This window comes from Elephas maximus, chromosome 16 (assembly GCF_024166365.1).
Source record: "Elephas maximus indicus isolate mEleMax1 chromosome 16, mEleMax1 primary haplotype, whole genome shotgun sequence".
Lineage (NCBI taxonomy): Eukaryota > Metazoa > Chordata > Mammalia > Proboscidea > Elephantidae > Elephas > Elephas maximus.
Genome location: NC_064834.1, coordinates 74,082,747 through 74,109,810, shown reverse-complemented (window position 1 = coordinate 74,109,810; position 27,064 = coordinate 74,082,747). Strand labels below are relative to the sequence as shown.

The following is a 27,064-nucleotide window of genomic DNA, read 5'->3' as shown; positions in this document are numbered from 1 at the left end:
GCCTGCCCGGAGCCAGGGCAGCAGCAAGCTTCTTACCTCGGGGAGCAGCTCCAGCAAAAGACCGCTCAGAGCCTGGATTGCACTTTGTGGCTGCTGAGGCTGCTGCCATGGCCTCAGTGCTCCTCTGCAAAGATCAAGACAGGACGCTTCTGAGAGGGAACTCAGACTCAGGCTTTGCCTTCCTCCTGTTTGCATGGAGAAACTGAGGCTCAGGGAGGGAAGGGGCTTGTCTGGGGTCTCGCCCTGGAGAAGGATAACACTGGGATTTGTTTCTTCTCTGTGAGCCAGCCAAGGGTCTGCTCTGCCCACAGGACTTTTCGGGACACCTCCCCTCATCTGGCTACACAAGGTTATTCCAACCAGACCTGGATGGGGGGCCAACTGAAGGTAGGGGATTGGGGGAAGCGGGGGTGGAGGTGAGGGTGGGTAGAGGGTTGGAGTCTTGGTTGGAATACTGCCCAGTGCCAGAGAGCCTGAGCAGGGCCACCCAACCCCAGCCCCAGGCCCTCCAGGTCTCCCATCCCAGGTCCTGCAGACTAGCCAGTCATGCCCAGAGCAGAGGATGCCAGGATGGAGTCCTGAGCTGGCACCACAGAGCTCAGAGCAGCAACATTTCTCCAAGTGTGAATTATGGACCGGACACCCCAGGATTACCAGGAGAATTTGTTAATAAGATACCTGGGCCCTGTCCCAGCTGAGGGAGGCCTAGAAACCTGCATTTTAAACAAGTGTTCCAGGTAATTCTGTGAAGCATCGTGAAGTATGAGAACCACTGGCTTAGTGGTTAAAAGGCCTGTGTGCAGTCAGTGGGACAAGACTTCAAGTCCCTGCTTCATGTGAGACGTGAGGGTGATGATGGGACTTACCCCAGGGTTGGTAGCCTAGAAGGCAACTAGACTTTGCCCAGCACCCTCTATGTGCCCTGCATGGTGCTGGGCATATGACTTGCAATCTGATTGTACGCTCTGCATCTTACAGAGATGACAGTAGAGGTATGGAGAGGTTCAGGGACTTATTGACGATCATGTAGGTAGAAGGTGGTGGAGACAGTACTTGGACGCAGGCCAACTGAGGCCAAGGCCCTCTTCCTCCCACTCCATGCTATGAGACTTCTAACTGTGCAGGAGAGAAGAGGTGGCCTGGGAAAGCCCCTCCTGGAAGGCCCCACCCCGAGTTCTGGCCACTCTGGTGGCCAGGCACATTGCCATAGCAGGGACGTTGGTCTTGCAGCAGCCGGAGCTAATGCAGTGATCGTGATGGGCAGGGAAGGTTGTGTTCCCAGAGGATGCTTTCTGCATTAGAGAAGTGGATGGAGCTCCTCCTGGGCTCCAGGCCTATGTGTCAGGGGCAGGTGGGGAAAAAGAGGGCTTGGGAAAGGCAGTGTTGGGGTCTGGGAGGACCAGAGCCTGGGGGTCTGAATGCCAGAGTCTGTCCCTGATCTGCTCTTTTTTTAAATAGAAAATTCTTTTTTTTTAATTGTTCGTAAAAGTACACACAGCAAAACATAAACTAATTCAATAATTTCTACATGTACAATTCACTAACATTGATTACATTCTTCAAGTTGTGCAACCATTCTCACCCTCCTTTTCCAAATTGTTCCTCCCCAGTGAACATAAACTCACTGCCACCTAAGCTTGCTATCTGACCTTTCCAGTTGCTCTTACCAATTTAATCCCATACAGATAGTTCTTCAAAAGAGCTTGATGTTCAAGGCAGACATTCTTTACTAAGTTAACCTATTGTTTGGTTTAAAGAAGAAGGGGGTCCTGATCTGTTTCTAACTTGCTGTGTGACTGTGAGCAAGTCTCTTTTCCTCTCTTCTCCAAAACGGGATGGGTGGGCATTGAAACTATCCTGCATGATGCTGTAATGGTGGACACATGACAGTGTGCATTTGTCAAGCCCCATAGGACTGCACAACACAAAGAGTGAACCCTAAGGTAAACTATGGACCTTAGTTAATAATAAAGTATCAATATTGGTTCATCAATTGTAACAAATATATCACATCAGTGCAAGACGTTAATAACAGGGGAAATGGTGTGCAGGGGCAAGAGAGGGTATATGGGAACTCTGTACTGCCTGTGCCATTTGTCTGCTTTAAAAAAATACAGTCTATTAAAAAAAATAAAGAAAAGGTAGGGGAGGGGAGTAGGCTTAGACTGTATGATCTCCAGGGGCCTGTCTAGCCCTAAAATCCTGTTATGCCTTTTTTTTTTTAGCATTATATGTTAGGATTTCATTGGGAATAAATACAAACAGGACATCTTTTTGCCTAATGCATAGTTCTTGGAGTCTAATTTTATATTATTGTGGTTTGTTATGGTATATTTGTAAGCTTCATGAGTTTTGTTCACTGCTATATCCCTAGTTTCTAAAACAGTCTTAACACTTAATAGGTTGTCAATAAGTAGTTGTTGAATGAATAACTGTATGGATGAACAGCTGTCATCACCTAGAGGAGGAGCTAACTACGTGAACAGAAGATGAAAACACAGTGTGGTGGGTGAGCAAGTGCACAGCATCGCAGGAGCGTCAGGCTCTGCCTACAACACACACAAAAGGGACTTGGGAAATGCCAACTTCATCAGATATGCACAACTTACAAATATTTTGGCACTGACATAAGACTTCTAAGAAGATGTTTATAAATCAAGTTTTTTTTTAAATTTATGCATTTCAAATAAATTCACTCTATTATGTGAAATTGTTATTGAAGCCACCATCACTCCCTGTCCGCTAATTAGCCATCAAAATGCTGACGTGTTTTGCAGATTTAGCAAATGCTGACAAAGATGATCTTTGATGTAGTGGAAAACAAAATTAATAAGCATGTGAGATTTCTTTCTAATAATCTCAACTGCTTAATGAAGCTTGGAAGCCTGCCGAAAAACTAGGCAAGCATTCAAGCCTACTTCTCTGACTTTTTTTTTAAAGTGATGCTGTTTTTAAATGTTAGAGATAACGCTTAATGAAGACAAATAGTGGATAAAAAAAAAAAATTCTCCCTACCAGAAACTTACGTGTGACGTCGTAGGAAAAGCTCCAGAATGGGGCTTCAACTGAGCTCTGGAGCTCTATCTCTCCCCACCCGCTCTGTGGGCAGTGGGCTTCTTGAGGACAAGGGACCTGTCCAGCTGAGTGTGAGGTCACCAGCCTCAAGTACCATGCTGGGCAGTATACAGCAGGTGCTCGTTCATCATGTGTTCAATGGGCACATTAATGAATAGCTGTGGGAAGTGTAACACTTAACCTTTAACAAAATTTGTCAAACGGAAAAGCTGAAATGCCTACCTTTCATCTAGATTTGATTTAACTTTTTGCAATACAGTATATGATTTCTCTCTTTCTCTATGTATGTAAATATATATAAGCTCAAAACCCCACTGTGGTTGAGTCGATTCTGACTCATAGCAACCCTATACGACAGAATAGAACTGCCCCCTCAGGGTTCCCAAGGCCATAAATCTTTATGGAAGCGGACCATTATATCTTTCTCCTGTGCAGCGGCTGGTGGGTTTGAACGGCCGACCTTTTGGTTAGCAGCCGAGTGCTTAATCATTGCACTACCAGGGCTCCTTACATGGGTATATATATCTGTCTATGAATATATTCTGTGCCTCTCTCCTAGCTTCTGGGGGCTGCCAGAATTCTGAACTGCTACATCTCCTGGGATTCATTTTACTTTCCTACATCCTGCTTCTTCCTGCTTGCCTTGAGGCCAGCGGTGGTGCACGTTGTCACTGCCATATTGTCCCTGCCCTGTGGTCTCCTGGATTACCCAGCATGCGGGGCACTGGCACCAGAAGCCGTGCCATCATGTTTGCATATCTGAAGCCTGAGTTCGTGCTGTTTTGGAAACAGTCTTCAGGCAGTTGTCTCTTGAACTAGTTTCTCATCGCCTGTGTGTAGAATCCTTAAGCTTTTAAATATGCTCCTGCCATTTTGGGCTAGCTGTTTTGTTGTTGTTGTTGTTGATGACGTTATCAATTGTGGGTCAGTGGTTACCCTTAGCTTCTCAGAAGATTCCTTTCCATAAAGACCTTTTTTTCTCTCTGTAAATAGAATTAAGAGCTGCCAGGCAAGCCAAACCTATAATGTTAATGATTTTTAACTTTAGATGGTGGTGGTGTTTTTTGATTTTTAATCCCGATTATCTTGGATAATTGGAACCTCGTGAAAGCCGGTGAAAGCTTAAACAGTTTTTCATCTTCATCTGGTGGGCATCCCCTCATACCTCTTCTATTCTCTCAAATGAAATCTTCAATGATAAACAGCTGTTTTTCTTGTGCTAAAATTGAGAGATCTACCCCACCTTTTCCTCAACTGGCCAGTGCTTTTAGAAGTAATCTTTTTCTTGTTGTTGTTATAAAAATAGTTGATCATCCCCTGAAATTTGGGAAAATAAAGAAAAACAAAATGAAGATGAAAATTGCCAATAGCTCTTCTACCAAAAGGAGTCATTAATTATACTTTATTTTACTTCCATCTAGCCTTTTCTCTTTGAAGAGTATTTTGGGGCATAACTTCAATCATAACTGTTCATTTAATTTTTACATCATAAGTCTTTAAACATTAGGTCATAAGAATTTTTCCAAGTTTACTACAAACCCTTTGTAAAATAATTTTGCATTGCTTTTATTTTTAAAATCTCATTTTCAATTTACATACGACCAGCAACAAATTCTCTTGATTTGGTCCTTTGTCTGAGACTGTCTTTATTTCCTCTTAATTCCTGAAGTAAATTTTTGCTGGATATAGCATTCTGGGTTGACAGTTCTTGCCTTTGAGAACTTTTTTCAACTGTCGTCTTCTGGTCTTCACGGTTTCCGAGGAGAAATCTGCTGTCATTCAAATTGCTGTTTCCCTCTACTTCATGCATCATTTTTTCTCTGACTGTTTCAAGATCTTTGGTTTTCAGCAGTTTGATTAGAACGTGCCTTAGTAAGGTTTTCTTTTGCCTGGGTTTCACTGAGTTTCTTGAATAGGTACATTTATATCTTTCACCAAATTTAGAAGGTTCTCAGCTTTTATTTCTTTAAATATCTTTTCTGCATCATACTCTCCTCTCCTGCTGGGTCTCCAATGGCACGAACATCAGATGACCCTAGGACATTCACTGCCATTTCTGTATTTTTTTCACATGTTGATTTCTCATTGCAATCTGCCCGTTATTTATTGTTCAGAGTCCTCTTGTAGTTAATTGTAAATATTCTATCTTGGGTTCTTAGTTGTCATCAGTGGGAGAGACTGGGTGAGATAAACTTGGTGCATCCTAGCCAGACCCAAAGCCTCTGCGATTATTTTTCATGGCTGCATACTATTTCTTGAGGCACATGAGTGATGATTCCTTGAACTTTCCTCCTGTTGGATTTTAGGACATTTATATTCTGTTTTCATTATTACAAATAAACTGCACTGAATATCTTTTTCTGTATTAAGAATTATTATCTTACAACAGATATTCAGGAGTGGAATTACTGAGCCAAATGTTACGAACGTTTTTACCAGTACCGATCGCCATTGACTCCTACTCGCGGCAACCCCATGTGTGTTGGAGTAGAATGGCTCCATAGGGTTTTCAATGGCTGATTTTTCAGAAGTAGATTGCCAGGCATTTCTTCCAGGGTGCCTCTGGGTGGACTTGAACTTCCAACCTTTCAGTGAGCAGCTGAGAGTGTTAACTGTTTGTACCACCCAGGGACTCCATGAACATTTTTAGGCCCCATGTTTCCCTCTGAAATGCTCTGCCCTGTATTTTTTGTATAAATGGGTCCTTCTTGTCATTCAACTCTCAGATTAAATGCTGCCTCCTTAGGAAGGTCCCAGGCCCCCTTACCTGCCATATATTCTTGATCACACGACCCTGCTCTAATTTCTTCACAAGTGTCATGAGTTGAATTGTATCCCCCCAAAATATCTGTCAGCTTGGCTAGGTCATGCTTCCCTTGTATGATTGTGTGCTTGTCTACCATTTTATCTTCTGATGTGATTTCCCTGTATGTTGTAAATCCTGTCACTATGATGGAATCAGACGGATGGGGGGGCAATTATACTGATGAGGTCTACAAGACTCGACAGTGTCTTAAGACAATCTTATTGAGACATAAAAGAGAAGTGAGCAGAGAGACAGGGGGACTTCATACCACCAAGAAAGCAGTACTGTGAGCAGAATGTCCTTTGGACCTGAGGTTCCTGCACTGAGATGCCCCCAGACTAAGGGAAGACTGATGACAAGGACCTTCCTCCAGAGTTGACAAAGAGAAAAAGCCTTCCCCTGGAGCCAGCACCCTGAATTCAGGCTCCTAGCTTCCTAGACTGTGAGAGAATAAACTTCTCTTTGTTAAAGCCATCCACTTGTGGTATTTCTGTTATAGCAGCACTAGATGACTAAGACAATAAGTATTGTCCGTACATGAGGTTGTCATGTTTGTCCATTTTTTATTATGTGTTTCAGTTATGATGTCATTTCCTCCAGTGTAGGAATCTTGTCTCTCATTCTCTGCTGTCTTCCCAGCACCGATCGTAGTGCCTGGTGCATAGTAGGTGCTCAGTAAATATTTGTTAATCAAATGCCTGGCATAGTGGTTAAGCATATGTGTTTGCAGTCAGACTGCTCAAGTTTGAATCCTGGCTCAGACTTCAAGAGATTGTTGAGGCGTGTGAGTGACAATGCAGGAAAAGCTTGGTGCCTGAGCCCGGTAGGCAGTCAGTGAACATCATTAGTGCTTTCTCTATCATCAAGGAGCCCAGGTGGCACAGTGCTTAAAGTGCTTGTCTGCTAACTGACAGGTGGGCCGTTGGAACCCACCAACTGCTCTGTGGGAGAAGGATGTGGCAGTCTGCTTCTGTAAAGATTAGAGCCTTGGAAACCCTATGGGGGAGTTCGACTCTGAGTTCTACTCATAGGATTGCTATGAGTCAGAGTCAACTCGATGGCATTGAGTTTTTTGGTTTTTTTTTTTTTTTGGTTCTGCTACCCCAAATTGCTATTTCTGGAAAATGGGGCTAATAACACTTCTTCCCTCTTCACACACAAAATGTTTGGTGAAAGCACATTTGGTTGTTAAGCAAGAAGGTGCCATTAACATCAGAGGTATTACGTCTGTTATTACGAGTACAAAATAGCAAGGGAATTTCAGATGGATTGTAAAGCCCATTACAACCCCTCTGCCAGGACTGGCACTTCAAAAGAAGCCTCTGTCCTCGGGACTTTCTCCAACTCCTGGCTGTCTTTGCAATGCTTCAATTTGATGCAAAGTGTTGACAGGAGTCCAGGCTGGGTGTAAGAGATGGCTGTGTCATTTAATTTTTTTTAATGACATTAAAAATATTAGTCATTGTAGCTTTTGTTCCTGTGCCTAGGCACATCAAAGCGGATCCTTATTTAGAAATGAAATAAAGGATTTTTCTGTGGGCCTCTCTAGCGAGGTGCTCCAGGGAGACTCAGGAACGTTCTGAACATTTTGGCGTCTGGGGATTAAATAGATCTAGTTTCATCTCCGACTCTCCCTTGCTGGTCCAGCTGTTTCACAGTGTCAGTCCCTCCACCTAACCTCACTCAATTTCAAGAAAAGCAGGCTTCGCCTCCCCTCCCCTCCCCTCCTTCCTTCTTCTTGCCTCCCTCTTGCCCTCTCTGTCCATCTGTCTCTTCCTTCCTCTCTGCCCACTGCACGTGCCAGGCAAATGGAATCAAGATGACAATCGAACTGCAGAAGGCTGCTTGAGCCAGAGAGCTAGAAGACAGTGGAGATAATTTAGTCAGATCAAACCAACAAACATTCTTTGGATGCCTGCTGTATGCCAGGCTCTGGGCTGAGGAGAGAGAGTAGGACCCAAGGTCCCTGCCCTTGAGGGGCTTCTGAGTTAGTAAGGTCACACACACACACACACACACACGCACACACACAGTTCCACAGTCAAAGATATCAATAACTTCCCAAAAGAGAGAGCTTAAAGCAGTCAGCGAAAAACAACTTCAGAGAAGAGACAGCTCCTGTGAAACTCTGGAAAGGAGTGGTCTCGGCCACACCTAGTGGGCGTGTGTGGAGGCCTTGGGGCCTGGCACTGGGGGATCTGAGTGGCTCTGGCTGCCTCCATCTTGTGGAAACAGAAGCCCAGAACCACTCAGAGTCTCACTCAGCTCTCAGCCCAGCAGTGCTGAGTGGCTTACTTAGCTCAGGTCCCACACCCCCATCCCTGCCTCATGTGTGCCACCTCCCACCCTCCCTTCACCCAACCAACCTTGATCACACAGTGGCACTTTGGCCCTAGTCCCCATGAATGCAATCCAAGCACAACAGCAGCCAGCATAGTGCTCTTGGGGCTGGGAATGTCTGGTGCTCAAGGGGGTCTCTCTTCCTGTAAAAATTTGTGTTTGCACAAATATTTACTCCCACACGAAGAGCAAAGTGCACACCAGACTTGGAGTCTGAAAAGAGAGCAAGCCTGTGCCAAGTGCCCTGGGTCCATCTGCTAGGGCAAGCTTCTAGAGCCATGGCTGGATTCCCGGGGGTGTGGAGAGGGGATGTTGTCGGGTGTTAGAGAGGATCCCTCTGGTTTCAGGAACAGAAACACGCTCAAGCCCAAGATGGGCTTTTCTAGAAGATTCCAGGAGTGTGCAGTGGAGCTCCAGGGCTGGGAGTGCAGGCCAACTTTCCGAGCAACCAGAACCAGGAATCGGACAGAGGTGGGACATTTTCTAGGCCTCCTGTTATGCTTTTCTCTGCTTAGCTTTCAAAGCAATACTTATGAGCTACTACGGGCCAGACTCTGTGAGTATGGAGTAGGTGAAGCAGGCACAGTCCCTGTCCTCAGGGAGCTTGAGACCAGCAAGGAAAGCTGACATTAAACAAGGTAACAAACTAATACTTACAGTGTGTTATGAGCTAGGAAGGAAGTGAGTAGGGAGCTGAGAGAGAGACTGCCGATGAGGCCTGTTTTGGAGAGGAAGGTGGGGGGACACGTCCCTGACAGAATGATGTGCTCAGTGAGATGGACGAGGAAGTACCAGGTGTATGAAGGGCAGGGCAAAGGAATTCAGGCAGAGGAGCAGTGAATGCAAAGGCCCTGAGACAGGGAACACTTGGCATATTTGGGAAATTGAAAGAAGCTAGTGTTGGGCTGTGGGAGGGAGAGGCTGGAGAGGCTGTTGGGGTCGTGGAGAGGGGTGTAGGATCAGAGCAGGTCCAATCTCAAACATCTTTGTAAGGAGTCTGTCTTTTGTTCTTAGGGTGGTGGCAGCCATTGTGCAGGTGGGTGAGAGGCTCCACTTCTTGCTGTAAACTGATCCCTCTGGCTGCTGGGTAGAGAAGGAGTGGGAAGGGGGGACTAATTAGGAGACTCCTGAGCAAGTTCAAGATGGAGATAGTAGTGGCCTGGACGGGAACAATGATTTTAGAAAATTAGAGGAGAAAAGGGATTCATGGTGAAATTTGGAAGTTGAGTCTGTAAGGCTTACTGATGGGTGCTGTGCTGGGGTGTAGAAAGGGAGGAATTAAGGTGAGTGTGGGTTTCCAACTCAAGTAACTGGGTACTAGGTGGTGTCATTTACTGAGGGGGGAAAGTAAAGATTCACTTTTGTACTTCAGTTTGGGACATGGATGAAGCATCTGAGTGGAGATGTCAAGGGGCTGGGGCCTACCTGGGGACTTACAACCTGAACACACAGACCTGGGGCTCAGAGGAGCTGTTGGGGCTGGGGTCTACCTGGGACTTAACAGCCTGTATGATATTTAAACCACGGGAATAGAAGGGACCTCCTGGAGAGAGAATGAGGAAGTCCAGAAGAGCAAAGGGGTGAAGACACAGCTCTAAAGGACATGAAAATCTAGTCTTGATAGAAGAAAACAAGGCAGAGAAATCCTGCTCAGGGAGCTGGGAGGAAATCCAAAGAAGCCTGGCATTCCAGAATCCAAGATAGGACAGTATTTGGGAAGGACACCATGGTCCACTATAGCCAAAGCTGCTGAGACATTGACTAAGAGGACAGAATCATGTCGGGCCACATGGAGTGTACTAATGACCTTGGTGGGAGCTGTTTTGACCTTCAATTTGACCATCCTCACTTTCCCTGGTTCTCGGTCCACAGCATATAGTAGAATCCCTTTCAGCTTGCATGCTTCCATGCTACGGGTCAAGCCCCCAACAGAGACATCCCTAATGTCCCTCAGGTTGAACTTCAACCCCCCAGAAGAGAAGATGCTATTGGCTCTGCCCAATTCCTATGCTCAGCTGGGCCAGCCAGGTGTGGCCCAGGTCAGGCAGTCATGTATGGCTTGGGTTGAGGCCAGCTCCCAGTTTCCAAAAAATGGGACAGAGTTGCCTCCTGAGCTGATGGCTACTTGAAAAGGTACTCACTCTATCTGGTTTAGCAGTCAGTCCTCAGCATCTCTCTGGAGGTTTCTCCCTGTGGACCTGCAGCTGCTGGTAGCCATGGAAACAAAAGATTTCGTTCACCACTTCCTCTTTTTTTCTTGCTCCTCCTCCTCCCTCCCTTCCCCTTTTTTCCTTTTTTCTTGCCTTCACTCCCACTTTCTTTTCCCCTCTGCATTCTTTCCTCTATTTTTAGACCTCATTTTCTATCTCACTTGTCCTGATTTCCTTATCTGGTTTTCTTTTTCTTTTTTTTTTATTCTATTTTGTATAGCTTTGTCAACGACCTTTAATTCTCTTTGTGGGAATAAGGTGACAAATACACACACGTATTCATTTACATGTACGCACGTACCCGCCTACACACATAAACAAATTCATGAGGCCATAACCCCAGTGCGTTTTACCAAACCAGTGCTACCCAAACAATTCTTAGAAAAACAATAATGACCGGGAAAAAATGTGTTCTGGTCTTACCATTCGCCGAATGCTACTTGGAATACAAAGATTTTTTTTTTTTTCCTCCGTTTATCCGGAGATTCTGCATTTAGACAAAGCAACACTTCTTTGGCATATCTGTGCATAATTTAAAACAGCCGAGGTTTGATTGCTCCCCTCTTAATAAACATAGCTATCAGTCATGCTTGGCTAAAAATACCCACAGCATGCCTTTTATTTTATATATACACAAAGCCAATCCAGAATCTTCCAAGAATGCCTCTGCCAAACTCTAGTCTCATTAATCAAATCAAGGCAGAGAGCCCAGAAGCCAACCAGAGTGAGAGCTATGCAGGTTTAGAGCCCTTCCTTTCTCCGAGTGGAGCCTGGAGACCCATCTCCATCAACATTACATTTAAGTACTCTTCCAGCAGACCAGGTGTTTCCTGCCCAGCCAAGAACTAATAGTGGACCTGTCGGACGGAGACAAACTGACAAGTTCTGGCAGCTTCTTCATGACCCTGTAGAGCTAACTGGCAAAGGAAAACAACAGCAACACAACACTTGAACCCGTTATTTGGCTTCAGAGAGACAAAAATAATTGGGTGGTTGACTGAGTTGAGGAATTTTTTTTTTTTTTTTTTTAATGAAATGCTAGGTCATTGTCAAAATAGCAGAGGGGGATTGTTCATGAGGGCCCAACACAAGATGAGTTAACTGCCTTTCAGGAGCTCCAAACTCCATATCCACACGAAGGAGTGGTTGGCGGTGGGGGCAACGTTGGGGTGTCTGCTCCCAAGTCCTGGCAGTGCTTCCTAAAGTGGTGAGCCCTGGGATGGGCACCAAAGAAGGTGTCAAAGATTAGAACAAACCCTGGCCAACGGCCCATCCTGGCCACCAGCCCATCCTCCCTTTTCAGGAACCAGTCTTCAGGTCTGGCTGTGGCCTTGGCTTGGAGCAGGGTTCCAGGGTTTGGCCTCTGCTGCCCCTTGTATGATCTGGAGGGAGTATCTAAACTTAACAAGCTTTGGTTCCTCAGCTATGCACTGCAGGGTTGCTGGGGGGATACAGGAGACCGTGCAGGTAGAATATCTTCTCACTGTAGGTGCTCCGTAAACGGTAGCTGTTATTAGAGACCCAGGAACCCTGTGGCACAATGGGTAAGTGCTTGGCTGCTAACCAAAATGTCAGTGGTTCAAACCCACACTGAAGCTCCTCAGGAGAAAAGACTTAGTGATCTGCTCCTATAAGGATTACAGGCTAGGAAACCCTGTGGGGCTGTTCTGCTCTGTCCTGTGGTGTCACGTGGGGTTGCTATGAATCGAAATCGACTCGACAGCATACAACAACAGCAACATCAGAGGCACACAGATGCTCTGGGTGCCTCTGCCTCACAATGACCCGGAGAGGGCCTGTGTGGCCCTGGCCTGCTCCCCGTGTATCTCTACAGCCTTGGGTCCTGCCCCTTCTCTGCTCCAGCCTTGCAGAACCACCTACAGGTCCCCAAAGGCTCTAAGCTCTGCCTGCAACTTCTTCCTTCCCATTGCTTCTTTGCCTGCTTAGCTACGTCCGGCCCTCATCTTTGTCATTGCTTCCTCTGAGCAGCTTCCTTGATGTCCCTAGACTGGGACAGAGGCCCTTCTAGGTGTTGCTGTATCCCTGGAGCGTCCCTATATCACACTTTATGGAAGATTTCTGTTAACTTGTCCACTGGGCCATGAGCTCTTTGGGCAGGAGTCCCTAGTACCTAACAGGGTGCCTGGAACTTAAGAGATGTTCAATAAATGCTTGAATGAATAAGTGAATGAAAAAGGCACCAAACTCACAAGATATATCAAGGGAAACACGGCCAATGGTGAGTCAGTGACTCAGGTGTGGTTGGATGAGCAGCTCTGTTGATACCTGTGTCTGTTGCTGTTTAGCTCATTTCCACAAGTATTTAGTAACTGACTATTCTGAGCAGAGCTGGGGATTGTATCTCCGTGGGCAGGATTGGGAGGCTGGCTGAGGCCTCCTGGGGGGGTGGGTGGGGAGGTAGAGAAGATGGGATCTGGTGGGACAGGGGCTGGTAGGACTCTTCCATCTGTAGGCCTGGTCCCCAAGGCAGGGGTCAGTGGTCCAGCCTCCAGAACCTATGTGTGGAGGAGTAATGTGAGCCTTGACTGATGCTGATACAGCATCAAAGGACTCTGTCAGGGGTAGAGATCATGGTCTTGGCCTCCATCCAAGGCCATGGATGCCAAGAATTGATTCCCAGTCTCCTGAGGGAGAAGGATTAGAAGAGCCTAGCCCAGTGTCCAGGCACTGGCCCAGTGCTCTGGTGTTCAGAGCAGGGCACCCGTGGGTGTTGATGAGAGGATGAATGAGGCAGGTGTCCAACTGTGTGGACTGGGCCAACACGGCAGGCCTGGGCTCAGTGGGCATCTGGCTGTTGAAGGCTCGCCCAGGTGTCCCAGGTCTCTGTCTGCAGCAGCAGGACTGTGGTGGTCTTACCCATCAGTGGAGCTGAAGCTCTGGACCAAGTCCTTGCAGTGGCAGTGTGACTCAGGAGCTGCGCTTGGTTGAGCCCACACATGCCAAGGAGGTCTCTGAGACCCTAGCAGGCCTAAGGTATGGAAGCAAGGGACACCTCTCTTTATGGGTCTTCACTTCCATGTAAAAAGCTCAAAGCCATCGGCGTGGAGGGACGGAATTCTTGGTGCAGGTGAGATTGTGGTCAGGGTACTTCCCCGTGGCTCTCGTGAGTGACCCTCATGAATGGCCACATGCCTGGTGCCATCCTTGGACAAGGGGGAGCCCTAAATCGTCTCCTCCATGGTCTCTGCTTTCAAAGAATAAGACAGGGAGAGAAACAAGGCTCTAGTTATTTGCCCCTGCCTTGCCTTCTTTGGCTCATTTTAAATGAAACCTGAATGACTTGTTGAAAGATTTTCCTTGGGGAGCTTTTACTAGCTTTCCACTTGAGTCATACTGCAGACACGGAAAGCTGACTGTCAACCTCTGTGTTTGGGGATGTGTCAACAAAGATTTTAACTGCGCAGAGGAAAGAGGAATATTCTGGAAGCTTTGAATAGCCCAGCAATTAAGCATCGTGGGACACAAGTAGCCCGAACAAAGGCACTTAGACCCCAGCAATGGGCTGGGAGAAGTTTACAAACGACAGGTACAGAAGTGTCAATTTGTCATCCATAACCACATAGAAAGGAGCCCCGGTGGTGCAGCAGGTAAGCGCTCAGCTGCTAACCAAAAGGTCTGCGGTTCGAACCCACCAGGTGCTCTAGGGGGAGAAAGATGTGGCAGTCTGCTTCTGTAAAGATTTCAGCCTTGGAAACCTTATGGCGTAGTTCTGCCCTGTCCTACAGGGTCACTATGAGTCAAAACTGGCTTGATGGCACGCAACAACAAAAGCCACCATGCAAAACATAAAGTATATATCTGCTTTCCCCTTCTGGGCAGGGCTCCGGTTCAATACTTTATTCAATACAGATTCGATACTTAGGCAAAGAACGTCCCTATAAAAATTTTTTTAAGCCTAGTGTGAACTGCAATCTGAATTTGTAGAAACTTAGAATTTGGGGGGCTGAGGAGCTGCCTAGGACAAGTCACACCTCCGGGCCCAGAGACCTCTGTGTACAGGTGGGAAGTGGGCTGGCACAATGCTCTATGGGAGCCTTTCCTGGACTTAGACCTTCAGGGTGGTGGGAGCGCAGGCGCCCCCAGGGACATGTACGATGCACAGCCCCTGCTCTGGGGTGATGGTTTTGCTGTCACCATACAGACGGACTAGGTGGCCCCTCTCCTCAGCCACCACCCCCAAAGCCCTATGCTGTAGCCAGGATCTCAGAGGATGGTGGTCTTCATGTGGGTACCTGTCTCCCCACTAGGCTGCTCCGCTGAGGCTTACACCCTCTTCCTTCTCCTGGGCCAGTGTTGGCTGATGAGTGAAGGACCAGGTGAAGGAATTAGTGGTGGCCTGGCCCATCTGCAAGCGGGTTGGTCTCTGCCTTTGGCTATAGCGTGGGTCTGTGCCTCACAGCTCTGGCCAAGCTGCAACCTTTGGAATTTGAATCCTCTTACTTCCTTTTGAGGGGCCCTGGTGTAGCAAATGGTTAAGCACTGGCTGCTAACAGAAAGGTCGGCAGTTCAAACCCACCCAGCAGCTTCAAGGGATAAAGACCTAGCTATCTGGTCCTGTAAAGATTACAGCCTAGAAAACCCTATGGGGCAGTTCTACTCTGTCACATGGGGTTGCTATGAGTCGGAATAAACTTCATGGCAAACAACAACACAACAACCACAAAACAGCAGAATACCACCACAACAATACCACACAACACAACCACAACATGGCACAACACAACAGTACAATAACAGCACAGCACAATACAGCAGTATAACAACACAGCACAATAACAACACAATAAACAACAATAGCACTTTCTTTTCTTTCTCTGTCAGAAGGCCTGCTCCTTAAGGCCCCAGCTTGGGGAGCATCCTCTCCTCCCCTGGCTTCTTACCCACAGCCACGCCGGCGAGTTATGTTGATCCCACCCCCAGCAGCTGGCTGGGACCTGCTCCTTCTTCCCCCTTCGCAGCCCCCGCCCCGGCCCAGCCCAAGCCGCCATGTCTTACCTGGACAGCCACGGGCCCCAGGCCCTCTCCCCATGTCCTCACTTTCCATCCCAATCGGATTCCTCCCAAATAGGATCCCTATCACATCCTTCCCCTCTTTAAACTGTTCTATAAATTCCCATTGGACTTAGAATAAATTCTAAACTGCTTAAAAAAAGAAAAGAAATTAGTTGCTGTCTCCTCGATTCCGACTCCGGTGACCCCAGGGTAAAGCTGTGCTCCCGAGGATTTCCAAACGGCTGGTTTCCCAGAGGCAGATCAGCAGGACTTTCTTTTGAGGAACCTCTGGGTAGGTTCGAACCTCCAATCTTTCAGTTAATAGTCGAGTGATTAACCGCACCACCAGGGACTCCCTAAACTGTTTATTCTGACCTACAACACTGGCTGGGCCTGCCTCCCACTTGCCATCCCAACTTTATTGGTACCAATCCCCCCGTGGCGTTTATCAGGCAGGCCGCACTGGCCTCTGTGCCCCTTGAGCAGGCCTAGCTGCTTCTCACCTCACAGTTGCTTACTTGCCATGGCCTTTGATTTCTCCTTGGATGCTGTTCCCTCAACTGAGCGTATGCTGGCTCCTTCTCCCCCTTCAAGTCTCAGTGGGAGCTTCCCCAGAGAGGGCTTCCCTCCCCAGCCTTCTCCCAAAGGGGGTCCCTTTACCTCCTCTCTCCCCTCTTCCTTCCTTCCTTCCCTCCCCCTTCCTTCCTTCCCTCCCTCCTTCTTTCCTTCCCTCTCTTCCCTCTTCCTTTCTTCCCTCCCTCCTTCTTTTCTTCCCTCACTCCCTCCTTCCCTCCCTCCCTTCCTTCTTCCCCTCCCTCCCTTCTCTCTTCTTCCTTTCTTTCCCACCTCTCTTCCTCCTTCCTTCCTTCCTTCCTTCCTTCTTTTTCCCCTCCCTTCCATCCTTCCTTCCTTCCTGTCTTAGTCATCTAGTGCTGCTGTAACAGAAATACTACAAGCGGTTATTTTTAACAAAGAGAAATTTATTATCTCCCAGTCTAGGAGGATAGAAATCCAAATTTAGGGTGCCAGCTCCAGGGGATGGCTTTCTCTCTTTGTCAGCTCTGGAAGTAGGTCCTTGTCATCAATCTTCTTTTGCTCTAGGAGCTTCTCAGTGCAGGGAACTCGGGTCCAAAGGATGCTCTCTGCTCCCATTACTGCTTTCTTGGTGGTGTTTTTTTTAATGAGGTCCCCATCTCTCTGCTCACTTCTCTCTTTTATATCTCAAAAGAGATTGGCTTAAGCCACAACCTAATCTTGTAGATTGAGTCTTGCTTCATTAACACAACTGTCACTAATCCCACCTCATTAGTATCATAGAGGTAGAGTTTATAACACATAGGATAATCACATCAGATGACAAAATGGTGGACAATCACACAATACTAAGAATCATGGACTAGCCAAGTTGACACACTTTTTTGGGGGACACAATTCAATCCATAACACTTCCTTTATTCCTTCCTCTCTCCCTGGCTTTCTCTCTTCTCTCTTCCCTCCCTTTCTTCCATCCTTGATTAATTCATTCCTTCATCCCTTCCTTGATTCCTTCCTTTCTCTCCTCCCTCCCTCTCTTCTCTCCCCTTTCCCTTTCCTTTTTTTCTCTTTTCTGTTCTTTCCTCCCTCCCTCCCTCCCTCCCTCCCTTCTTCTTCAGCATTTATCAAGGCTGTATACGTTTTGTTGATGTATTGCTTTATTTGATGTGCTCCCACCCAATACACACACACAGTAGGGTCTGAGCTCTGTGGAGTAGTGACAGAGCCCTTTCCCCACCATGTACACAGGGTGCCCCGTCTCCTGCCAAGGCACACTGGTATTTTGTAGTTTGGGTTTGGTTTTTTATGAATTCCCTAAACTTCTGTTTGTCTGGAAATGTCCTAATTTTACCTTTATATTTGAGAGACAGTTTTGCTGGATATATGATTCTTGGATGGCAATTTTTTTTCCTTCAATGCTATATAAGTCATCCCATTGCCTTCTTGCCTGCATGGTTTCTGCCAAGTAGTCTGAGCTTATTCTTATTGACTCTCCTTTGTAGGTGACTTTGTTTATCCCTAGCTGTTCTTAAAATACTCTCTTTATTTTTGGTTTTGGCAAGTTCGATTATAATATATCTTGGTGACTTTCTTTTAAAATCTACCTTATGTGGAGTTCAATGAGCACCTTGGATAAATATCTTCTCATCTTTGATGGTATCCAGGAGGTTTTCTGCCAACAATTCTTCAACAATTCTCTCTGTATTTTCTGTTATCCCTCCCTGCTCTGGTACTCCAATCACTCATAGGTTATTTCTCTCGATAGAATCCCACATGATTCTTCAGGTTTCTTCATTTTTTTAAATTCTTTTATCTGATTTTTCTTCAAACATATTGGTGCCAAGTGCTTTATCTTCAAGCTCACTAATTCCTGCCTTCCACTTGCTCAGTTCTACTCCTCTGACTTTCTATTCAGTTGTCTAACTCTGTAATTTTATTGTTAATCTTCTGAATTTCTGATTGCTATCTCTCCATGATTTTTGCAGCTTATTAAATTTTTCCTTAGGTTCTTGAATAACCTTTTTAATTTCTTCAGCTGTTTTATCTGTGTGTTTCTTGGCTTGTTCTGGGTATTGCCTGATCTCCTTTCTGATGTCTTGAAGAGTTCTGTATGTTAATCTTTTGTATTCTGAATCCGATAGTTCCAGTAAGGCACCTTCATCCGGAAGATCCTTTGATTCTCTGTTTTGAGAGCTTGTTGAAGCGATCATGGTCTGTTTCTTTATGTGCTTTGATATTGACTGTTGTCTCCGAGCCATCTATAAGTTATTATATTAGTTTATTTTATGTTTGCTTACTGTATCCTAGTTTCTTGCTCTGTTTTGTTTTGATTTGCTCAAATGGGTTACTTGACTGAGCTAGCTTGATTATTTTTGCCTTTGGAGCTCTCTGACATCCTGTCACCGGATGGCTAGAGCTGTTATCAGGTATATGAGCTTATGAGTTCATTCACTTTTCTTGTGTGGATTCAGCTCAGGTGTCCAGGTAGCTGGTCATCATGTGTGTGCTACAGTCTCTGTTGTACAGTCTTAGAGGGGTGTTTGGTGTAGGTACTGGTGTTTGATTGCAGAGGGGGTCACACAGTGGACAAGGCAGGGGGCTGAGAACCTTCCCCTGAGTTTCCCTGAGGAAAGCGTGCCCCTGTTCCCTAGAGCGTATGGGTGGGTGAGTTCTGCAGACGGACCATGGGCACCCAATGCTTTTGGTTGTAAGGGCTGGGAGGTACCAGTTATCCTAGGACTTCTGTTGTGGGTGGCTGGGTGGCCTGAATGGAGCCACCAGTCCTTACGCCCCTGATGTGGGTAGTTGAGGACCCTGTTTAATAGGCAAAGTGGTGTCAAATATCAAACACCCACCTCTTCACCACACAGCTGAAACTGTCACAGTCTGCCAACAAGGGCCTTTTCTCCTGAAATAGACCCACACAGTTCCATGCAGGGGGGAAAGCTATTCAAAGTCCACGGACTGTTTATGCCTGGACAGGAGCCTGGACAGGAGCCGCTTCTGTCCTGAGCTCCCCAGGTTAGTGGAGGTGGCAACTTATCTTTTCCCCTTGGTGTGAATTTATTCCTTCTCCAAGGCTGGGAGCATGGCTCAGGGTGCTCAAATGGACCTATCTCGGACCCAGGGAAATCAACAGTCACTGAAGCCAGCTTGGCAGTGGGGGGGCACAGTAAAATATACACAAGTACTTCACTTTTGCCCAGGGCGCTGTTCTTCCCTGGTTCCGGAGGTGTGAGTACTCTGTGCAGCTGCCTATTTCTCCCTGAGGAAACTGCAGCCAAACACTAGTACCAGCCCGCTGCAGCTGCTTGCAGGAATGGTGGCTGAGGGATCCCAGCGATTCGGGCCCGGCAACTCCTTTCCGCTTCTGAACCGTCTCTCTCTCCTCCTGCTGCTCAGTCCATTTTCTAACTTTGCCTTTGATGTTCAGGGCTCCTAAACCAAAAAACCAAACCCAGTGCCGTCAAGTCGATTCTGATTCATAGCGACCCTGTAGGACAGAGTAGAACTGCCCCATAGAGTTTCCAAGGAGTGCCTGGCAGATTTGAACTGCCAACCCTTTCTTTGGTTAGCAGCCATAGCAGTTAACCACTACACCACCAGGGTTTCCTCAGGGCTCCTAGCTTGTCATAAATACAGTCGTTTCACTTGATTTTTCGGGTCTTTGTTGTAAGAGGGATCACCGGAAGCATCTGGCTACTCTGCCATCTTAGCCCCGCCTCCAGCACACGGGTATTTGATGAGTGCACAGATGAGCCTGTGGGGCAGGAACCATGGTTTTATGCTGGGAACAGTGGAAGAAACGTTTTGAAAACATCACCCTCCACGTATGTCACTGCTCTTGGGGACCCAAAGCCAGTTCCTAAGAGCAGGCACACAGGGACGGCTCTTTGCCTCAACAAGTGATCTCTGACAGGGTTAGGGTGAGCCTGAGGGTGGGGGTGGGGTTTGGGGGCCGACACCATCCCCTGTGCTGTGTAAGGTGGTAAGGACACAGCTGGCGCTCTGCTCACCCCGCCCCGGGAGGCCCTGCTTGCTCTGGGCATTGCCTGCACCGAGTGAATGCGTTTTCACAATAGCATTGCATAAAGCCCAGAAATTTGAGAAAAAGCACCATCTGACTTGAATAATCCTCTCTCTTCTAATTCCAGAAAGCTGTGTGGTTTGAAAGGACTAGAGTTTTCTATTAGGAGGTTTCTAAAAATAGTTGTGATTTGAACTGCTTTCGCCAGTGTTAACCTGAACGTAATCATGCCCAGCCCCCCACTCTGCAGGTGGGTCTCCAAGATGCAGACATGGAGAGTGGCATGCCTGGAAACAATGTCTTGGCTCCCTGAACAGCACTCTCCCTGGGACCATGGGTCTACCGCCAAGGTCACCCCACAGCAGGGCTTTGAACTGGTTTGTTCTGGTTCAAACTCCAGCTGAGAATTTGCATTCAGAGAAGAGAAGAACAGCAGAGAAGACAGCACTTGTAGGAAGACAGGAGTCCCTGAGCGAATGCGGAAGAAGAAGACACAGCATGGCCAGGGAAGGGGGTTTGTGGGCAAAGGAATAGGGGTGACTACAGAAACATAGGTGGAGGTCCGAGTTTGGGAGAGCTTGGTGCCAATCTTTATTGAGCATTTGCCCTGGGCCAGGTATAGTGCTGGGTGGGGCCATATGTTAGAGAAAAAAAACAAACAAATATGGCCGTCACTGTGGGGTGATAATAACAACAGGCTCTGTTCTCAACACTTTACAGGAGTCTGTGAGGTGGGAACTAATATTGTCCCCATTTCTCAGATGAGAACACTGAGGTAAAGGCAGGAGCAGTGACCTGCCAGAGGACACAGCTGCTGAGCGACAGAGTCAGATTTTGAACCCAGGTGTCTGACTCTCTTAAGCCATGGTACCAGCCTGTCTCTTACACACAAGCATCAGAGCAGTCAGAAAATGATTACAGAGCGCGGTGGTGCTGTGAAGAACAAGACCAGGACGCAGGGCCAGGAAATGAGGGAAGGAACGGAAGTCCTACTTGAGATAGAATTTTCTGGAAAGGGCTCTGTGAAGAGGTGGCATTTAAGTCAAGACCTGAAGATGAGAGGGATTTTATTTATGTCACTAGTAACTGGGAAGGTTTCATTTGATTTTCATTGTTCAGCAATTTTTGTTTCACCTTATAAGTTTCTTTTTTTCTTCCCAAGAGCGAGCTAAGAGTGGAATTAGCCCTATATGAGATGAGGTGGGGTAAACTCATGAAATGTGCAGGACTTGACAGGCGAGATGCAGGAGATGGAGCTTCCCCATAAAGCTCCCATTTTTGTCAGCCTTTAGCTATGCCTGGCAAACCTCAATTTGGAGCTCTTGGGTGTTTAAAAAATTACTTGGTTTGGCTCCAGTTTTCCTCTTTGAGGATGAGAGCCACCGGAGAACTGGGGATGCCATGCCAGCCGGCAGACGGTCTCTGCACATTGTGAAGCTGCCCCCGCCTAGTGCGCCATCACGGGGGACAGAAGAGCCTGCCGGGTCTCAAGGTAACGGCTGTGTCTTCTTCCTCCGATGGTGTGGCCCTGGCCTGGGAGGACCCCAGGCACATCGAGGGAGGCCCCTGAGCCTGAGCCCAAGAGGGGGTATTGGAGGAAAATGCAGTCCAGACTGATGGGGACTTTGAAAGTTAGTCTCAGTCCATGACTATTTATTGAGCACCTACTGTATGCAACGCACTGGGACAAGCCCTGAGGGGACACAGGGAGGAATCAGCCTCTGGACTCTTTCTGAAAGTCTTCTCATGCATCCCTCCAGCTGCATTTACTGAGCACCATCTGCATGCAGGCATGTAGGGGCTCACCGGGCAGTGGGGGCATCACTCCCGTGGTACCCCCACAATATCCTGAGGACCCTGAGAGTTGGGAGAGCCCTGTGGGAATCCAGGGCAAGGTCTTCCCCAGCAAGAGGAGCTTGAGGTGAACCTTGCTGTACAGGTAGGAGTCTGCTGAGAGAGGAAAGGCCAGAATGCATTCCAGGAAGGGCCACAGTATGTACAAAGATGGAGTGACAGGAGAGTGACAGGCAAGGCCACAGTGTGTACAAAGATGGGGTGACAGGAGGGTGAGAGGCAGGGCCACGGTGTGTGCAAAGATGGGGTGACAGAAGAGTGACAGGCAGGACACAGTGTGTGCAAAGACGGGGTGACAGGAGAGTCACAGGCAGGGCCACGGTGTGTCCAAAGATGGGGTGACAGGAGAGTGACAGGCAGGGCACAGTGTGTGCAAAGATGGGGTGACAGGAGAGTGACAGGCAGGGCCACAGTATGTGCAAAGACAGAGTGACAGACAAGGCCACAGTGTGTGCAAAGACAGAGCGACAGGAGAGTGACAGGCTGGGCCACAGTGTGTGCAAAGACAGAGTGACAGTAGAGTGACAGGCAGGGCCACAGTGTGTGCAAAGACAGGGTGACAGGAGAGTGACAGGCAGGGCCACGATGTATGCAAAGACAGCTTTACAGGAGTGAGTGACAGGCAGGGCACAGTGTGTGCAAGGATGGGATGACCAGAGTGTGACAGGCAGGGCCATAGTATGCACAAAGACAGAGTGACAGGCAGGGCCATGGTGTGTACAAAGGCAGAGTGACAGGAGACTGACAGGCAGGGCCACAGGGTGTGCAAAGACAGGTGACAGGAGAATGACAGGCAGGGCCACTTAGTGTGCAAAGATGGGGTGACAGGAGAGTGACAGGCAGGGCCAAGGTGTGCACAAAGACAGGGTGACAGGAGAGAGACAGGCAGGGAACAGTGTGTGCAAAGACAGGGTGACAGGAGAGTGACAGGCAAGGCCACAGTGTGTGCAAAGATGTGGTGACAGGAGAGTGAAGGCAGGGCCACAGTGTGTGCAAAGACGGGATGACAGGAGAGTGACAGGCAGGGCCATGGTGTGTGCTAAGACAGGGTTTCAGGAGAGGGACAGGCAGGGCACAGTGTGTGCAAAGACGGGATGACGGGAGAGTGACACGCAGGGCACAGTGTGTGCAAAGACAGGGTGACAGGAGAGTGACACGCAGGGCCACGGTGTGTGCAAAGATGGGGTGACAGGAGAATGACAGACAGGGCACAGTGTGTGCAAAGACAGGGTGACAGGAGAGTGACAGCAGGGCCACAGTGTGTGCAAAGACGGGATGACAGGAGAGTGACAGGTAGGGCCATGGTGTGTGCAAAGACAGCATTACAGGAGCGAGTGACAGGCAGGGAACAGTGTGTGCAAAGATGGGGTGACAGGAGAGAATAAAATGGCATGGTGCAGAGGTAGCTTTTCTCAGGAGGCAGTATGAGTATTCAGCTTACGCCCACACGACAAGCTAATAATAATAAAAGGAGTAAGGGCCTCAGCAGCTAACCTTCACTGAGTGCTTACTAGAAGCAGTTTTGTGCATTATATTATTAACATCTCACTACACTTTCTCTGAGGTCAGGATGGGATTCCCTCATTTTACGGATGTGTAAACTGAATCTTTTATTTATTTTGGAAGCCAGTCTGGAATCCCTGGTACAAAACGTTAATACGCTCAGCTGCTAAGCTAAACAAAAACAAAAGGTTGGAGGTTTGAGTCCACCCAGAGATGCCTCAGAAGAAAGGCCTGGAGATCCACTGACAAAAAGTCAGCCATTGAAAAGCCTGTGGAGCTGTAAAATGTGAAATGGTGGGTGGTGGCAGCAGCAGCAGGAGCAGCAGCAGCAGTATCACTGTCTGTCTGACTTCAGGGGGACAATGTGAATCAAGACCAGCCCAAGGCTGATCCCTGTGAGGTGGAGACCAGACACACCTCCACTCTCCGACCTTTTTGCCCGTTCTGACACCAGCTCTCCCTCCCACGGCACGCTCTGTTTCTCTTCTAGTTTCGATAATTCATTGCAATGGCCGCATAGAGCTCATAGACCATATTTAGGTTAAGAGGTTTATTAAGGAACAAGGTGCAACTCGGGCATCAGAATCAACGGGCTACAATTCAGGACTCAGGATAAGGAAGCACGTAGATGGAGCCTCCCATCTGCAGTACAAGACAGCTCTCTCAGCAGCTCTTGACCGTTCAGGCCCCCTCCTGACCCGAGGACAGGCTTCTGTTGGTCCTGCTGTCTGTGGCCACCAGCTCCACCACTGGGCCCCTTCTGGACCCTTCACTGTATTCAGTCTTACAGCCCTTGAGCAGTGTTACAGCTCTTTTAAGAGGTGTCTTGCCTCCTCTCTCTGCTTCTGCTTTTTCCCTTCTGCTTCTCTTCTTGATTTTTTCTGTCTGAAAAACCTCCGTAGGGTGCTGCATGTAGATACAAACTCCGCATCAGTTTCAAGGCACGGCATTCTCACCAGGGCCAGGAAGTGACCGATCCCCTCTTGGCAGGCACGGCATTCTCAGCAGGGCCAGGAAGTGACCGATCCCCTCTTGGCAGGCACCGCATTCTCAGCAGGGCCGTGAAGTGACCGATCCCTCCTGGCAGGCCGCAGACACTGTATTTGCATAGCAGGCGTGGCTGGGTTACAACTCACCTTCTTTGCATGGTCTATTGACCAGCTCCTGCAAAAAAAAAAAAGGGTGAGTCCCAATCACAGGGCAGGCTGCAGCCCATGACTAGATAAAAAGTATAAAACTGTAAGTTGTTTACGGCTTATCCAGGAAATGTCAATCAACCTGGACAGAAGTAACAAACCCTCTGGGGTAGAAAACTAGGGCAAAGGTAACTCCTCAGGGCTTAGGGGGAAAATCTTTCAAGCTGTATTTCCAAAGAACCAAGGTAAAAGGCTACATAGAGGAACTCATTTCACCACAGGAGCACAGTTCTAGTCTGACCACATGGGGTCGCCATGAGTCCGAATCAACCAGACCGCAACTGCTTAAACTGAGCTCCCAGCTCAAGGTTGCACAGGTGGTTGAGGGTGGAGTCAGGAAGGGCAGCCCTCAGGCTCCCACTAGGCTGGCTTCACCGGGTGACCAGCACGTACACCCACTGTCCATCCCCAGCAGGACCCCTCCTGGTTTTGATTTTACCCAATGGAATTTGAAAGTATCAATTTAAAAAACACTGAAGAATTTTGTCCCAATTGTTGCAGTGGTTGCCAATTTTGGCTTGGCATACAAAATACGAGATATTGGACCCTGAGCCCACCCAGCAGCGCCGCGTAGGAAAGTCCTCCTTAAAAATGGAAATAAGTTCCAAGCCATAGACTTTATAAGGCGGTGTGGCAATTTACCTTCATTTACACACAGACAGGGGACCTGCTTGGCTGGAAGGAAAACAGAGGGTTTGCCTCAGCTCCTGAAACACGTGTGTGGGTTTCAGCCTCGGGTTTACAACTTGGAGACAGGCTTTGGTGAAATCCATGCATGAAGGACTGATGGCAGAGCTTTTTCAATTTATGCTTTCTGACTGTGCCCCTAAGAATAGACAAGATTAAATGGAATTTAATAAACTACTGTGTCTACTTTTTTTTTTACTGTGGTAAAAATACAAATAACTAAAACCTCTGCCAACTCAATAATTTTTACATGTACTATTCAGTGACACGATTATGTTCATCACGTTGTGCAAACTTACCACTACCCTTTTCCAAATTATTCCACCACCATTAACACAAACTCAGGGCCCCTAAGCAATGGCCTTCCCTTCCCCCTCCCTTCCACGATTAAGCTGTGTTCTTTATACTTTTGCCTATTTCACATAAATGGCATCGCACAATATTTGTCCTTTAGTGTCTAACTTATTTCACTCAGTATGTTTTCAGGGTCCATCCATGTCGTAGCATGTATGGGGACTTCATTTCTCTTTACTGCTGAATACTGTTTCATTATATGTGTGGCCCACATTTTGTTTATCCATTCATCTGCTGATGGACGTTTTGGTGGTTTCCCCCTTTTGGCTGTTGTCAGTGGTGCTGCAGTGAACACTGATACAGGTTCCTGTTCGAGTTCTTGCTTTCAGTTCTTTTGGGCGTATGCCTAGAATCGGGGTTGCTGGGTCATTGTGCATCCATCTTTGAAGTATAAGTCAGCGTCATGATTTTAATTAGGTGACTGTAGCTTGAGAACTGGAGATAACTGTTTTTTGACTACATAGGTGTCTTTATATAACACAGTGCCTGGATGGCAAAAGGAGATACCAAAAATGACTTTAATGCACTGCATTGGCATCTGTTCTTTATGTCTATCACTTCCTAAAAGTAATCAGAAAGTTAGAAAAGAATAAAAGGTTTAATCCATTTTACCAAAGAATTAATTTGGGCCGAGTCTAGAAGTTAGTGGCATACAAATTGATTGGTTCATTCAGCTCACTGGAAAAGAAAAAAACAGTTCAGTCGATCAACTAAAGTCTTCAGTTTTCAAACACTTGTAGCAACATTGTAGAAATGGCTTCAGTGATATGTGTCCTGGGGAAAATCTGAGTTAATATAATATTTTCTATTGCCACAAGTAGAGTAATAGAAAAAAATGATTCTCAGCTAAACTCTTCTCTTTCATTGGGTCATAATCTTTAATGTTTTCTCTTATACACATTATTAGTCTTCAAGTACCATCAAGGCAAAAGAAGATTGGTAGTTACCAGGGGACGTGGAGAGAGGAGAAGGGGGAAAATCATCATAGCATTCACTTCAAATTGGTGAGTTGTACTTTATGTGAATTATTCCTCAATATTGTTGTTGTTCAGTGCCCATCTATGCCTCATCTGGCACTCTGCCCAAGGCATCAGTGGGCAGTATGAGAGGCTGGAATTCCCTTTGGCCTGAGATGATCACTTGCCTGATGGAGGCAGAAACTCTGGAGCCAGAGAGTGGGAAGTTTAACTCCTGAATGATCACTTGCTAAGTGGATGCCCTTCAGCAAGTGAGCTCAGCACTCACGGTTTCCTCACCTGTAAGCTGGGGGATCACTCACCCTGCGCAGCTCTTTCTGCCTGTTTCACAGGGAGGACTGTACCAGCAGTGCCCTGGCGGGAAGCAGAAGACTCACGCAGATGAACTGAAGCAAATGCAACGAAGCAGAGAAGTAGGTGGGACTAGGGGGCCAAACAGGGGATACTGAGGCACATATACGAGTGACAGCGGGGACTCATGATCACCC

The 27,064-nt window shown here is 47.4% G+C and overlaps 1 long non-coding RNA gene across 1 annotated transcript; it reads left to right on the top strand.

The window, feature by feature from the left end:
• On the top strand, positions 1–26,898 carry LOC126059545 (uncharacterized). Its single transcript, XR_007513443.1, has 3 exons — positions 1–387; positions 26,507–26,603; positions 26,888–26,898. It is a non-coding gene; the product is annotated as an uncharacterized LOC126059545 (long non-coding RNA).
• Positions 26,899–27,064: the final 166 nt, after the last annotated feature.